The 12,335-nt window shown below is 40.5% G+C and overlaps 1 long non-coding RNA gene across 5 annotated transcripts in view; it reads left to right on the top strand.

Annotated features, from left to right (window-relative positions):
- LOC125689065 (uncharacterized) overlaps window positions 1-12,335 on the top strand; it is a 48,107-nt gene that overhangs the window by 9,336 nt on the left and 26,436 nt on the right. The window contains exon 1 of one of the 5 annotated variants that reach the window (XR_007375007.1): window positions 333-453. The exons of 1 other annotated variant lie outside the window; for it this stretch is intronic. This is a non-coding gene — a long non-coding RNA (uncharacterized LOC125689065). 3 more of the 5 variants (XR_007375010.1, XR_007375011.1, XR_007375008.1) reach the window with 3 other exon arrangements.

Genomic DNA, 12,335 nt, shown 5'->3' on the forward strand with positions numbered 1-12,335 from the left:
AGACTTCTTTGCTGAGAACCTGTAAATTCAGCAGCACCTGGACTCTTCCTATGGCTGAATGGCAAGGAAAGTTGTAGGTATTGTTTTCTCTACACAGAAGAGTGAGATCTGTGATGTGTGCCCCCCTTGGAATCTTTTGCTTTTGGCTCCTCTTTGCCATCAGCATAAGTACTGAGAGATATGAAAGGTGTTGAGAATAAACCCCAGCCTGTCCTCTCAGCTGCATCTATCAGGGCACATTCAACACCATTTGGAAGATTTCATTTTAACTGACCTTCAGGCGTGACTTATTTTTGTGCTCAGGGTATTTTTAAGATGAGCCCAAAGGAACACATGGAGGAGGATGCATGCTCTTGCTGTTGCTGTTACCAATAGTACTGAAGGGTCTGGAAAGTCCCTGCATGCAATTTGCAGCTTTGAAGATGATTTTCTAAATGTAGAAAGCCTGAGCCTGTAAGTAAACTTTCCTGCCAAAAGACTGAGAGTGAGGGAAAGAGATTTGTGCTCGTCATGTAGAGATCTGTGCCTGGTGTTGCACAGCTGATTGCACAGAGGGGTGAGCATGGTGTGAGTTGCACCTCCCTGTGTGGGGCACGAGGCCTTAAAGGCAGGTGTGTAATTTGCAACTAGGCATCAAGATTTCCCACTTTATGGTGGTACCTGCATCTAAGCTGGAGTGGAAAAACGCACAAGGTGAGCCTACCTCAAGGGTTGCTGCAGAAGTGTTTAATTTATACCATGGTTCCTACATCCGAGCTGGGACTGAGCAGCTGGTCCTCTGCTCCAGCTGTGTGTGCTCCCACGCAGATCGTCTGCCCGTGAGCTGGGCAGAACAGGGAGGCTGGTGAAAAGCTGTTCTCCACATCTTTGCAAATGTGGGGTGTTTCTGTATGGCTGGCCATCCGTGCCATGCATCAGAAAGACGCACAGACCCACGAGGGCTGGATCTCTTCTGACAGCCTGCTCTCAGTAGGATTAGGCTTGGAGCAATTGCATAAGGGAGAGCTACGAGATGGAATAGTTTGGACACTCTCCAAGTCTGACTAGTCTCAAGCTACTAAGCAGAATGAATGTACCCCACAAGGAACCCACTCGGCTTGTTTCTTCCTGGGGAGCAGGGAAAGGAATTGAATTAGAGTTCTGTGCTGCAGGGGCAGAGAATTTAAATGTTGTTTGTCCACTGGGTAGGATTGCAGGGGGTTAAGCTTCCTTGGAGAAAACGCAGCAGCAGAAGAGAAAACTAAGCCTGCTGAGTAAAGAGATAAGTGGTGGCTACAGCCTAATTACAGTGTCTGCATAACTAATTGACTTTTTTCCCTTATTTTTTCTGAAATGTTTTTGGAGTAATCACTGCTGCTACTTGTAAGTAATCGCTTTATATGGTGTGAAATTCCTATACTGCTGTGTTTATCATGATTCATGACCTTATGCCCCAGGGGAAGGGTGTAGTCAGCTTGGCATATGCGGTCCTGTGCCAGATGCAGGGTGGTTCACATTCAGAAATGTTATTTACAGATATACAAGAGGGGGATGGAGGGAATCGGAGGATCAAGGTCCCAGATAGCCTGGAATGTGCAGGATCAGATATCTGCCTTGGAGCACTTAGCCCTTAATTCATGTTTCCCAGGATGCCTGACTCTTACAGATTGTTTCTCTTCTCAGTTTATATGTGCCTACATATAGCTATTTCCATTCCAGTCACAGAGCTTGTTTATGTCACTGGCAGAACTCATCACAGCTGACTGTTTTATTTTTACATAGTGGCCGAAATCAGTGGAGGAACATGGAATATGTAGGATACAAAGTATGAAATCAGCTTAAGTGAATGTGATGTCACATGATTTAAAAAATAGTGAAGGGACTGACAGTAATGATGCTCAGATACCACAGGATTTAGCTGGTGACAGGTCTGGTGATAATTAGCCATTTACAGGCAAAGATGCTTGATTAGGGAACATACCAGTAAAAATCACTGCAGAGACTAAAATAAGACAAGAGTGAATGTCAGGTGATTACAGGTCAGCTTGATGAATGATCTGTAAACATTGAAGAGAGATATTTATCATCTAACATATGCATATGCAAAGCAGTTCCCATGGCAGGGGAACAAGCTGAAAGCAGTTCCAATGTCATGGGCCTGAGGGAAGGGGGGCAGGAAATTAAAGCAGTTTTTAAGGTGCCAAGGGAACCATTACAGAGACTTTCAAAAAGAGACAGAAAGAAAGAGAAGAAGGACTTTAAACCAGAGAAGAGAAAATATTGTCAGAGTGGGGCTTAAGAGGGGTAAAGAAAATACTACTCCACCTGAGTTTTGGTCTGGATGTAGCTAGAAATTATTTTCCTGCTGTCCTCCCAGAACCAGAAACAATATGAAGAAGGGACTCACCCAAGGAAATTCATTTGTTCCATACTGTGTGACTGCAGCACTCAACAGTTTCTTTATAAAAATGGGATGAAAAGATGAGGGAGAACTGTAATAATGACGGGCATGGGAGAGTGGTGAATCCTTGGAATGATTGCTGTTCTGAACAGTGGGTGAATCTTTACCCATTCCAGTGGTCATATTTAACATACAGGACTTGCTGCTTCCTTCACCCTCCTGTTTAATGAGGCTTTTCAGCCAGAACCAGGTAAGATTTATGTTGCTGGCCAAATGGTTTGAGGTGAACTTGGGATGGTTGTGTTTGGTTTTTGTTTTTTTGAATGTCTAACCTGTTTCTTGATGCAGATCTGAAAAATATAAACCAATGTAAAGCCTACTAACAGGCCACAAGAGAAGGCCTTACTTTTTCAGCCTAATAATCCTAGGGAACCCAAAAAGATTCAATTCCTTGACTGTGGTCAAAGTGTCTAGGATGTTGTTATGAAAGCTGATGCAGTCATGTATTGCAGATTTCCAGGGCGTTGTGATGGAGTTTTTATTTGAGTTTTGTTTATTCTAAGGGTGTGTTTGTATACATATGTGTTAAATCCAGAAATTGATGGGTAGACTATTACAGTTTTGTAATTTGCTTTAGTGTTTCAAGAAAGTTTACTGTCAAGAAGAGGGAGTTTTGTGACTAACTTTCCTCTTCTCCCAAATGGAGTAAGAATTCCAATAAGCAATAGAGTTATGCATGCATGATTAAAAATAAAATCACTGATGACTTTGTATGCCTTAATTGTGAGGTGACCAGCTGTAAGGCATCAAAATAGACTTGTTGGGTTGTTGTTTCTTTTTCCAGCTGAATTCTTAAGACTGGCCCTCTGATGATAAATCAGGTTTCAGATGTTTCAGTATACAAAACAACTGCAGAAAATTTTAGGACACAATATACTGCTGAAAGGAAAATTCCGAATAGCTTGACTTTTGGCATGTTTTTTCTGCTAAAGATTTACTCATTAAAAAGTAAGGCATCGCTTTTTGGCTAAGTAGGCAAGAGGTTTAAATTGTTCATTCTTTGTTGCTCTCAGTAGACTTGTGTCACGGTTTGGTTGTGCAAACATTTGCTCGGCTCTCATGTTGGGTGCTTCACAGGTCACTGTTTTATTTGTCTTCCTATTTACTGCAGTGAGGACATTTCATAGTGAGTTAGGTAAGCAATTTATAGTTTAATAAAAAGAAAAGCACTTAGTGAAAAAGGGGAAAAAAAGTCATCCAGACTTGAACGTGCCTACACCACAGTGCATTTCTTCAGAATGCCTGGAATAGCAATTTTGTTAAACAAGTAATTTTGTGGCAGAAGAACTAATGGAGCCTGGTTTCCTATGGTTTTTTTGTCTCATGGCTGATTGGCTTTCACTATCTGAGAGGATGTGAGCCCCAGGCAAAGCTTTTCCCATCGTTGGGGTGTTTATATAAGGGTTTACTCCCATGAGGCTTCTCTCATATCATGAACTCACAACTGCTTGTTTTCTCAGAGCCAGGACTGTGATAGTATCTCTACCCATCTATCTGTTTTCATGAAAAAAAGAGGAGGAATTCAGCTATCTTTCACAAGTCTACCAGTGTTTAAAGTGTTGTAAATCTCATTAAGGAATCATTGGTTTGAATACACAGGTGAATATATGCAGAATGATCACACGGGCCCCAATTGTACACGAAACTACTAAAAATAGCTAGTGCATTTTGGGTATGCAGTACTGCAGTGCATATCAGTGATTTTCCACTTTGCTGAAGATAGAATATTCTGCTTTCTTGAAAGACCTGGTTCAAACCTTTCGTAGCTAGATTCGGTGGTTTGTCTCCTGGCTTACAGTGCTATGTGCACAGAACAGCAGGTGCACAATGTGTTTCCAAATGGTGCTTGTCTCCTTTTCCTTTAGGTGAATCCACAAGACTGCAGCCAGCACTGCTGGTTGACTAATCCAGGTTGCATAGGTTTTCACTTTTCAGCCCCACTATAAAAGCCTGTGCTGATAAATACTAGGTCTATTTTTTTGTTTTTGTTTTTACAATTGCACAGTCATTCTTAATTGTGGAGATAACTTTGTATTTGATTGGATAATTATCCTTTGCTATTGTTTAAATAACTTTTTCTTATAATCTCTTTTCTATACACCAAATTTTACTTCTAGTACTCATGTATACATTTAGACAGCAAAAGTAAAGCCATAAGGAGATAGCCCTAGCACAGCCAGGACATAGCAGTGCCTGTATTAAAACCAGTGAAGTAAAACACTGATGTATCCTGTGATGCTCTGCCTCAGTGGTGCAATATAGATGTGTATTTTAATGGTGCTCTCATAGTACTTGAACTCTTAGCTATATTGAAAGGCAGTTTTTCATCCTTTATATTTTTGGAACATGTTGAAAGCATATCATCTATGTTTTTCATAGATCCCAGAGAGACTTCCCTCTAGCTTTTCTTTTCCCTGCATACGGCAAACCCTGCCTTGTTTGGATGCTGGGGAACTCTTGTTAGTCATTAGTGAGGTAAGAAGTGAGTTAGCTGTCTGTACTTTAATTAAATGAAAAACTCAGGATTTTCATTGGATTCTTAGTTTTGGACCTGATTTTTTTGAGTCAGAGCTGCTGTAATTTTTCTGATTTGTCTTTTTTAAAATGAGCTGAACTTTTGTGAGATGGGTTCTACAGCAATTTTAAGAACTGCTGGAGAAATTAGCTGAGAATGATAAGTAGCATTTTTCAGTCATCCATTTGTAAAGGCTTCAAAGAAGTCTCATTAGCTCCATTTCACATGTGGGGAAAGTAGGGCCCAGAAGGTTGTGATGACTTGCCCCAGACCATCTGACAAGGTAGAAACAGAAGAGTAGTAGTTAAGGAGCTCTGACTTGTAAGTTGTGGCATATCTAAAGATGTATCACAGCCCTCTTGAGAAGAGACACATCACAGTCTAGCAGTGAATAGCAGAGATTTTAACCTTTAGCAAAGGCACTTATTTAACAGCGGTAGTTCAGAAAACAAGCGGAGTGTCTAAAGAGTAGAAAAACCTGGTGCTTTGCACCTTCTCTCACTCGGACATCTTGCACTCATGGACTAGCAAGGAGAAGTTTTCTTCTCTGCATGAACTAAAGTGTGCCCCCATAGCTGAGTCAGTTTTCCCATGATTTCCGCTCTTATTCAATGGGGGGAAAAAACAACTACCACACAACTTTTTTGGGTACAGAATGAGATTCTGCTGTTTTATAGTGTATCCAGCTGTTGATGGTAGCTGGGCATTCAGGCTCCCATGAGAGAATTATTCTTCCTTTTGTGCAGACACCCAAATTTCCTTAAATACTGTCTGATCTAACATCTTATTGGATGAGCCATCTGATGCTTAATCATAATATAAACCCCATGTTTATCACAATAGATAAGACAGACCAAATTCTGAATCTCTGTCCAGGATTGTGCTCTCTTAACCTAAGTAGGCAGAGGAGCAGAAGTATTTGTGCTGCCTTTCCTAACTGTGCTGTCTAAAATAAAAGCTTTTCAGCAGCCAGAGAAAGAACACATCTGACGTTTTTCTTGCTTCTCTCACAGGATTTCTTAGACAGAGAGGGAAGCAAGCAGCAGAATAACAGTTTTATGTACTCTCCTGCAAGAAACTGAGCAGAAACATGAAGAAACTGCAGTGTGGAAACATGGGAAGCTACAGGCAGGGGAGCTCATTTCTGAAATACTTTGAAATTATCTTTTTTTTAATTTTACTTATGTCCTTCAGAATCTCAGTGGCACCCATTACATAGAGTGGTTACAGTACAAGAACTGAGATGTGAGTTCCTAACAAGCAGTAGAGGAAGTGGAGATGTATTTACATCTGTTTAAATGGAGAGCAGTGTAAACATTACAATGACATTTTCTTGTTAAATTTTTATAACAGCAGTGAAGAGGAAGCTTGTTGAAGGAGTACTGCCCACCAAAAGCTTTTGCTTTAAAAATGATATTATATTTCTAATGTTTTGTGCTATTGTTTTGCACTGATAAAGCATCTGTGTGTATTTTTATATATATTTTTTCACTAAAAACACACTGCAGGCTAAGGGAGATCAAGATGAAGTTTTCATTTAATTCAGAGCTTTGGAATTCAGCCCAGTGGAATTTGTATCTTTTGAAGCTCTAATAATTAACATGCCTGCATTCCTTAAACTGCCTTGCTCACCAGAATGTGCTTCCTGCAGTCAAATGAGGGTAAGGACAATGTCTGGCCAACAGGAAAAGGATGGTGGCCTATTCTGGAAGAATTCCTCTGTCTATGGGCTGGTCATCAGGGGTGAGGATTCACATGAGCAAGGGGTGGTCAGAAGTCTCCTGGTTCCTTTGCACACATACAGGGCTTTTCACATGCAGCTCTCTCTCTTCAGGCCCTTTTTTTTCTTTCTTTCTTTATTTTGAATTAAAAAACAAACAGAAAAAACCTACAACAATTCTCGTTTGGAATTTTCTCAAGCAAAAGTCTTATGAATGTTATAAAGTCCATTCCCTGTACCAAGGAAGAATTGATTAAACTAACATCGCTTCTCATAGAGGTTTGTCTGATATTTTCTTAAATACCACCCATAATGACCTCTGCTTTTTTTTCTTCTTTGTTAGAGAACTCTTTCCCCCATATTTCTTGTGCTGCAGTTCAAGCATATTGCTTCTCATCCTGTCCACACAAGGCCTGGAAAACAGTTTGTTCTTCTTTCTTTTTCAGTCCTACGCGCTGTTATCAAGTCTCTTCTCAATCCTTTTCTCTAAAAAGCCCCAGTTTATTCAATCTTTCCTTCTACGTCAGGTTTTCTGGACCTGTGATTAGTTTCCATTGCTATCCTCAAGACTATCTCCGTTTGGCTCCATCTGTGGAGTGCAGCGTCCAAATGGGGCAGAATATTTCAGCTGAACTCTTTCCCATGCGGAGAAGGAAGAAGCATCTAGCCTGTCTGTATGTTTCACCGTCCTAATGATGTTGCTGTTCCAGCACTTAGGCCAACAGCTATTCCTCAATTCAAGTGTAGAGCAGAAATCTCTAGCCTATAGCCACAGTAAGGGAGATACTCAAACACCACATTTCATCCCTCCTCTGGCTCCAGGTGGACTGGTCGCTAAATCCACAGAGGGTTTTTACTTAGCTTCCTTTATCTTTTCTTTCCTCTCTGCACCGAAAGGGTGACGAGGTGTGCCTTGCCAAGGCAGTCTGCCAACAACTAAGATTTCCTATACAGCTGTAGAAATAAAGAACTGTTGAACATGCCTGCTCCTCACCACACCCTTTCCCTGTCTCCAGTTTGCCCTTTGTAGCTGGAGTGCCCTACTCTGATGTCTACACTTGCAGGGATGCAGACAAGGTCTCAGGGTACAATCCCTGTTCCTCTTATCCTTTTTTTTTTTTTTTTTCCTCTTATCCTTTTTTTTTTTTTTTTTTAATGACAGGCATATACTGCAGGAATGTGGCATGTTTTGTACTGTGTGGCTGGGGCTGATCTCCCTTATTGTGATGGACTTTTTTCTGGTATGTTATGGAGAGAAAAGCTTTTAGGTTGGTAGTTCATACTTCGCTCTCAGATAACAGCGAAAGCTCCCCATGCACTCAGCAGGACTGTGTGGGACATCCCTATTCTGACACAAAGCTTGAGCATGGCTTTTTTGCCCATTATGCTTTTGGCAGAGATTCAGTGCTTTATTTCAGTGATGTCTCTGGCAGAAAAAGGGAACAGGCAGTCCTGAAAACTACTTTAAAGGCAACCACGTCTGAAGCTGAGGATGCAGAAGCTCACTCTTTTGAGATGCTAAGAGCACTCACCTGCCTCTGGAGGTCAGCAGAAGGAAAAGTTGCTAAGCGTTTAATGGGAGGCTTTTACCACCCGGTAGGATAGGAACCAACACAAATCAGCACATAATGGCCTGGCTGCCTGCTCATGTGAAACTGACCCGTAGAGTAAAAGAAACTAAGAATGTAATCTCAAAAGGGAGTGGAAATGCATTGCACTTGGATGTGTGTTTGGGGAGACTGAGTACAATCAGCAGTGATTTTTGTCACTTTTTTTTTTTTTTATCACATGCCAATGTGTGTTGCAGAATAAAAATAATGTATATGCCAAATCTAATAGAGCAGGCATTCCGAGCTGTGTAGAGAAAGGCAACGTTTTCTTATAGTAGGAAAAGCATATTTTTTTCCAGCCTTTCATAACTCAAGCAACAGCTGGATGTATTTACTCTCAAACTCTTCAATAGAATCTACCTTTCAGATGAGAATAAGCAAGAAAAAAAAAATAGTATTTCTAGGCAGTGGACAGAGGTAATGTTGGGTTTCACAACCACATCTAACACTACATTTGACAGGCCATTCTATCTGGAGATAAGGTAAAGACACTAAGAAAATCATTCAGTATCATTAACACTCTGTATTGCAAGATATTGATGTTGTATTGTCAGGAATGTTTCCCTTCAAACTGAGAATAGAAGAAAGGTATTACTGTGTAGTGCGAAGAGTTCAGTTCACGCAGTGAGTACATCAGTACGTGAAAGGGAAAGCAAGAGAAAGTGTCAGCATGCTGTTACCTGGACCAGGCGTATGATCAGCTGTTACATCTTAAGTAATTTATCATGTGCTTACTTTGTGTCCACTTAAGTCTACAGCAAAAGTGGTTTGTCATGACTGGATCTCTTTTTTTTTTTTTTTTAAGAGATTGTGTCCAAATTATCATGCTTTTTTATTATAAGAAATTATCTTTTACATTTCTTAGCAATAAGCACCAGTCCTGCTCAGAACCACAAAAGCTGTGGCTTGCCTGTATGCTGCAGGTCTGTAGCAGTTAGTTGCAATATCTCGTAACTGAGGAACACAGATGTGCCATGATTTACTCTTGCCATGAACTTCATTTAGGTACCTCACATCAGTCCATGTTACTATGCAAAGTGTCTGAAAAGTAACTTTTGTAACTGGCTTTGGCATTAATGAAAACCACAGTCCTTTCAGGAACTGAACAATAAAATTGTTAAACATTTGTTTCGCTAGCTGAATTTCCAGTGTCAATGTATTTAAGGAGCATGGTACCATTGGTTTTCATCAGAGAGATAAGATTTGTGAGGTAAGAGATAAAGAGTACTTAATTTGTACACATACAAATTTATTACGTGAGTAAACAATTATTTAAAAAAATAGTGGGAAATTTTTCCATCAAAACAGATATCCTGTCATAGGTGTTCTGAGAGTATGAGGATCTGATTTTCCTGCTGTTGTATTTTAGCTTGAACTTGATTTTCTAAGTTTCCGTAGGACTATCCAGATTGGTTAGCTACTATAGCTATATTTTGAAATTTATTTTCATTTTCTCTTGTAGTCTATCTAGTACCCATGGGTTCCAGGAAAAATCTTGACATAGAGGCTGGGTCATTTTTCAATTTAATATTTTTTTAGGGTTTTTTTTTCCTCCTTATAGATACAGACTATGATTGTTTTTTTTTTTTAGTACTTTACTTGTGGTAAAAAAAAAAAAAAAAAAAAAAGGGTAAAAACAGAATTCTGGCAGAATGAAATCCAGAACCATAACAACATAATGAAATAACACAAATACTATGGTGTTGAAATTACTGGATGTGCTTTATGGATTGTGCAATTTCTCGCCAACACTTAGGGAGGAGTGGGAGCTAGTTGCAGGGCCTGCTCACAGGGCACAGCATTGAGATGATGACTCCTGAGCTGAGGTTCCTGGCACGTTAGGAGGGCTCCAGGTCTTCCCCTTTGTCATTTGGGGCTGGAAGCAGCAGCAGTATTATCCTAGGAAGCAGAGGCAATCTGTTGTGTGAAGTTAACCTGCAGCCTGGATGACACCTGCATGGAGCCACTTGGTGTGCAGAGGGCTGGGACTACTACCCAAACACTTTTGTCTTAAAAAAATAAAATAGAAATCTCTCAGTCATCGCATATGAAGGAGTTTTGTGAGAAGCAAAGTTCCTGAAGTCTACTTCTAGATGCTTTTTCTTATAGAATCACAGAATCATAGAGGTTGGAAGGGGCTTATGAAGATCATTGAGTTCTACCCTCTGCTAAAGCAGTTTCCCTTTAGCAGGTTGCACAGGAAAGCATCCAGGCAGGTTTTGAATATCTCCCAAGAAGGAGATTCCACCCCCTGTCTGGGCAGCCTGTTCCAGTGCTCTGTCACCTCAAAGTATAGATTTTTTTCCTTATCTTCGTACAGAACTTCCTATGTTCCAGTTTGTTCCTGTTGCCCCTTGTTCTGTCAGTGGTCACCACTAAGAGCCTGGCCCAATCCACTTGGCATCTGCACATTAGATATTTACAAGCATTGATGAAAGTCCCCTTCAACCTTCTATAGGCTGAACAATCCTAAGTTTCTTAGCCTTTCCTCATAAGAGCTCCTAATCATCTTTCTAGCCCTCCACTGGACCCTCTCCAGTTGTTCTCTGTCTTTCTTGAACTAGACACTGGAGTCCAGAACTAGACGTGGTACTCCAGATGTGGCCTCAACAGAGCAGAGGGGGCAGGATCACCTCCCTCAACCTGCTGGCTGTGCTCTTTTTCATGCTCCATGGAGTACCATTGGCCTTCTTGGCCCAATAGAAAATTCTCTTCAGCTTCATTTAGCAAACTTGTAGGAATGTAATATGTTTCTGTATGGGAACTGTTGATCAGGCCTGAACCTCTGATTCACCACTCAAGACAAGCAAAGAGTCAGCCCTGGGAGCAGAGGTGAATGCAATTCACCTGTGCTACTGGAAGGGGTGGAGCCTGCTCCACCTCTCCTAGATCCCATTCAAGTGCTGACTGCTACTGAGGAAGGATTTCTTTCTGGAGATTGCTTCTTGTGGAGTTTATTGCAAGCCTACAACACCGGTGAGCATTTTTCATTTATTATCTTTCTACCACAGTAGTCCTACTTAGCCTAACCTCTGTACGCCTATTGATTGTACAATTTCACACCTGTGTTTCTCTTAAAATTCCAGTGAAATAGGAATGTGCTCAGAAGTTCTTAAGGGAAGACACTCATCATCATTACACATTTTCAGTATCTTAAGGGAATAGGCCAAGAATAATAACAATATCAGTTTGTTGAATAAAATATTAAGTCACATAAGGATGTTATTGCACACAGACTCCCTGTTTTGCAGGATATCATCTGGAAAATGAATTATACATTACATAGGTTTGCCACAAATTCCGTTGTCTGCAGATTCCTTAGTTGGACAGGTCTCTTATCTTCTGCTCTTCCCCATATGAAAGGTAGGCAATGGGGGGAAAAAAAAAAAAAAGAGAGATGCATTAACTTATTTAGATTGTAGGAAATAAAGAGGAAATGAGTTCTGATGGTTTATGTGCTTTCAACATTATGTAACAGAATAGGTTTAATATCAGTCAGCTGTGTCAGAGGGAGCTGGTTTGTATTCACAGATAGACAGTATGGACTGGAAGGGACTTCTGGAGATTGAGTCCAACCCTCTGCTAAAGCAAGTTCCCTACAGTTGGTTCCACAGAGGAAAGTGTCCAAATAGGTTTTAGATATCTCTAGCAAGGAAGACCCTGCAACCTCTCTGGGCAGGTTGTTCCAGTGCTCTGCCACCTTCACAGTAAAGATTTTCCTTGTGTTCATATGGAACTTCCTGTGTTTTCTATCTGCAAAATTAACTAAGTACATATTTTTGAGTTTAGCTTTAGGATCCTACTTCTTCAAATGTTAGGCAATTCTTAACACAGTAAGTGATGCCTGCAGAGATGATTAGGACGTGCTGTATTAGAAATAGCTGTTGATTGCTGAGCTGAGGTCCCTCATCTTTGGAAAAAAAAAGCTATTGATTTTTCAGGAAAAAAATCCAAGTTAAGCAATTAAGAAAAGAATTTCTTTGTAATATCTTGTAATAAAAGCATAAAAACAGGATTGAATCCAAAGTAGGCAAAACAATCATGTAAGCA

This window comes from Lagopus muta, chromosome 2 (assembly GCF_023343835.1).
Source record: "Lagopus muta isolate bLagMut1 chromosome 2, bLagMut1 primary, whole genome shotgun sequence".
NCBI classification, from domain to species: Eukaryota; Metazoa; Chordata; class Aves; order Galliformes; family Phasianidae; genus Lagopus; species Lagopus muta.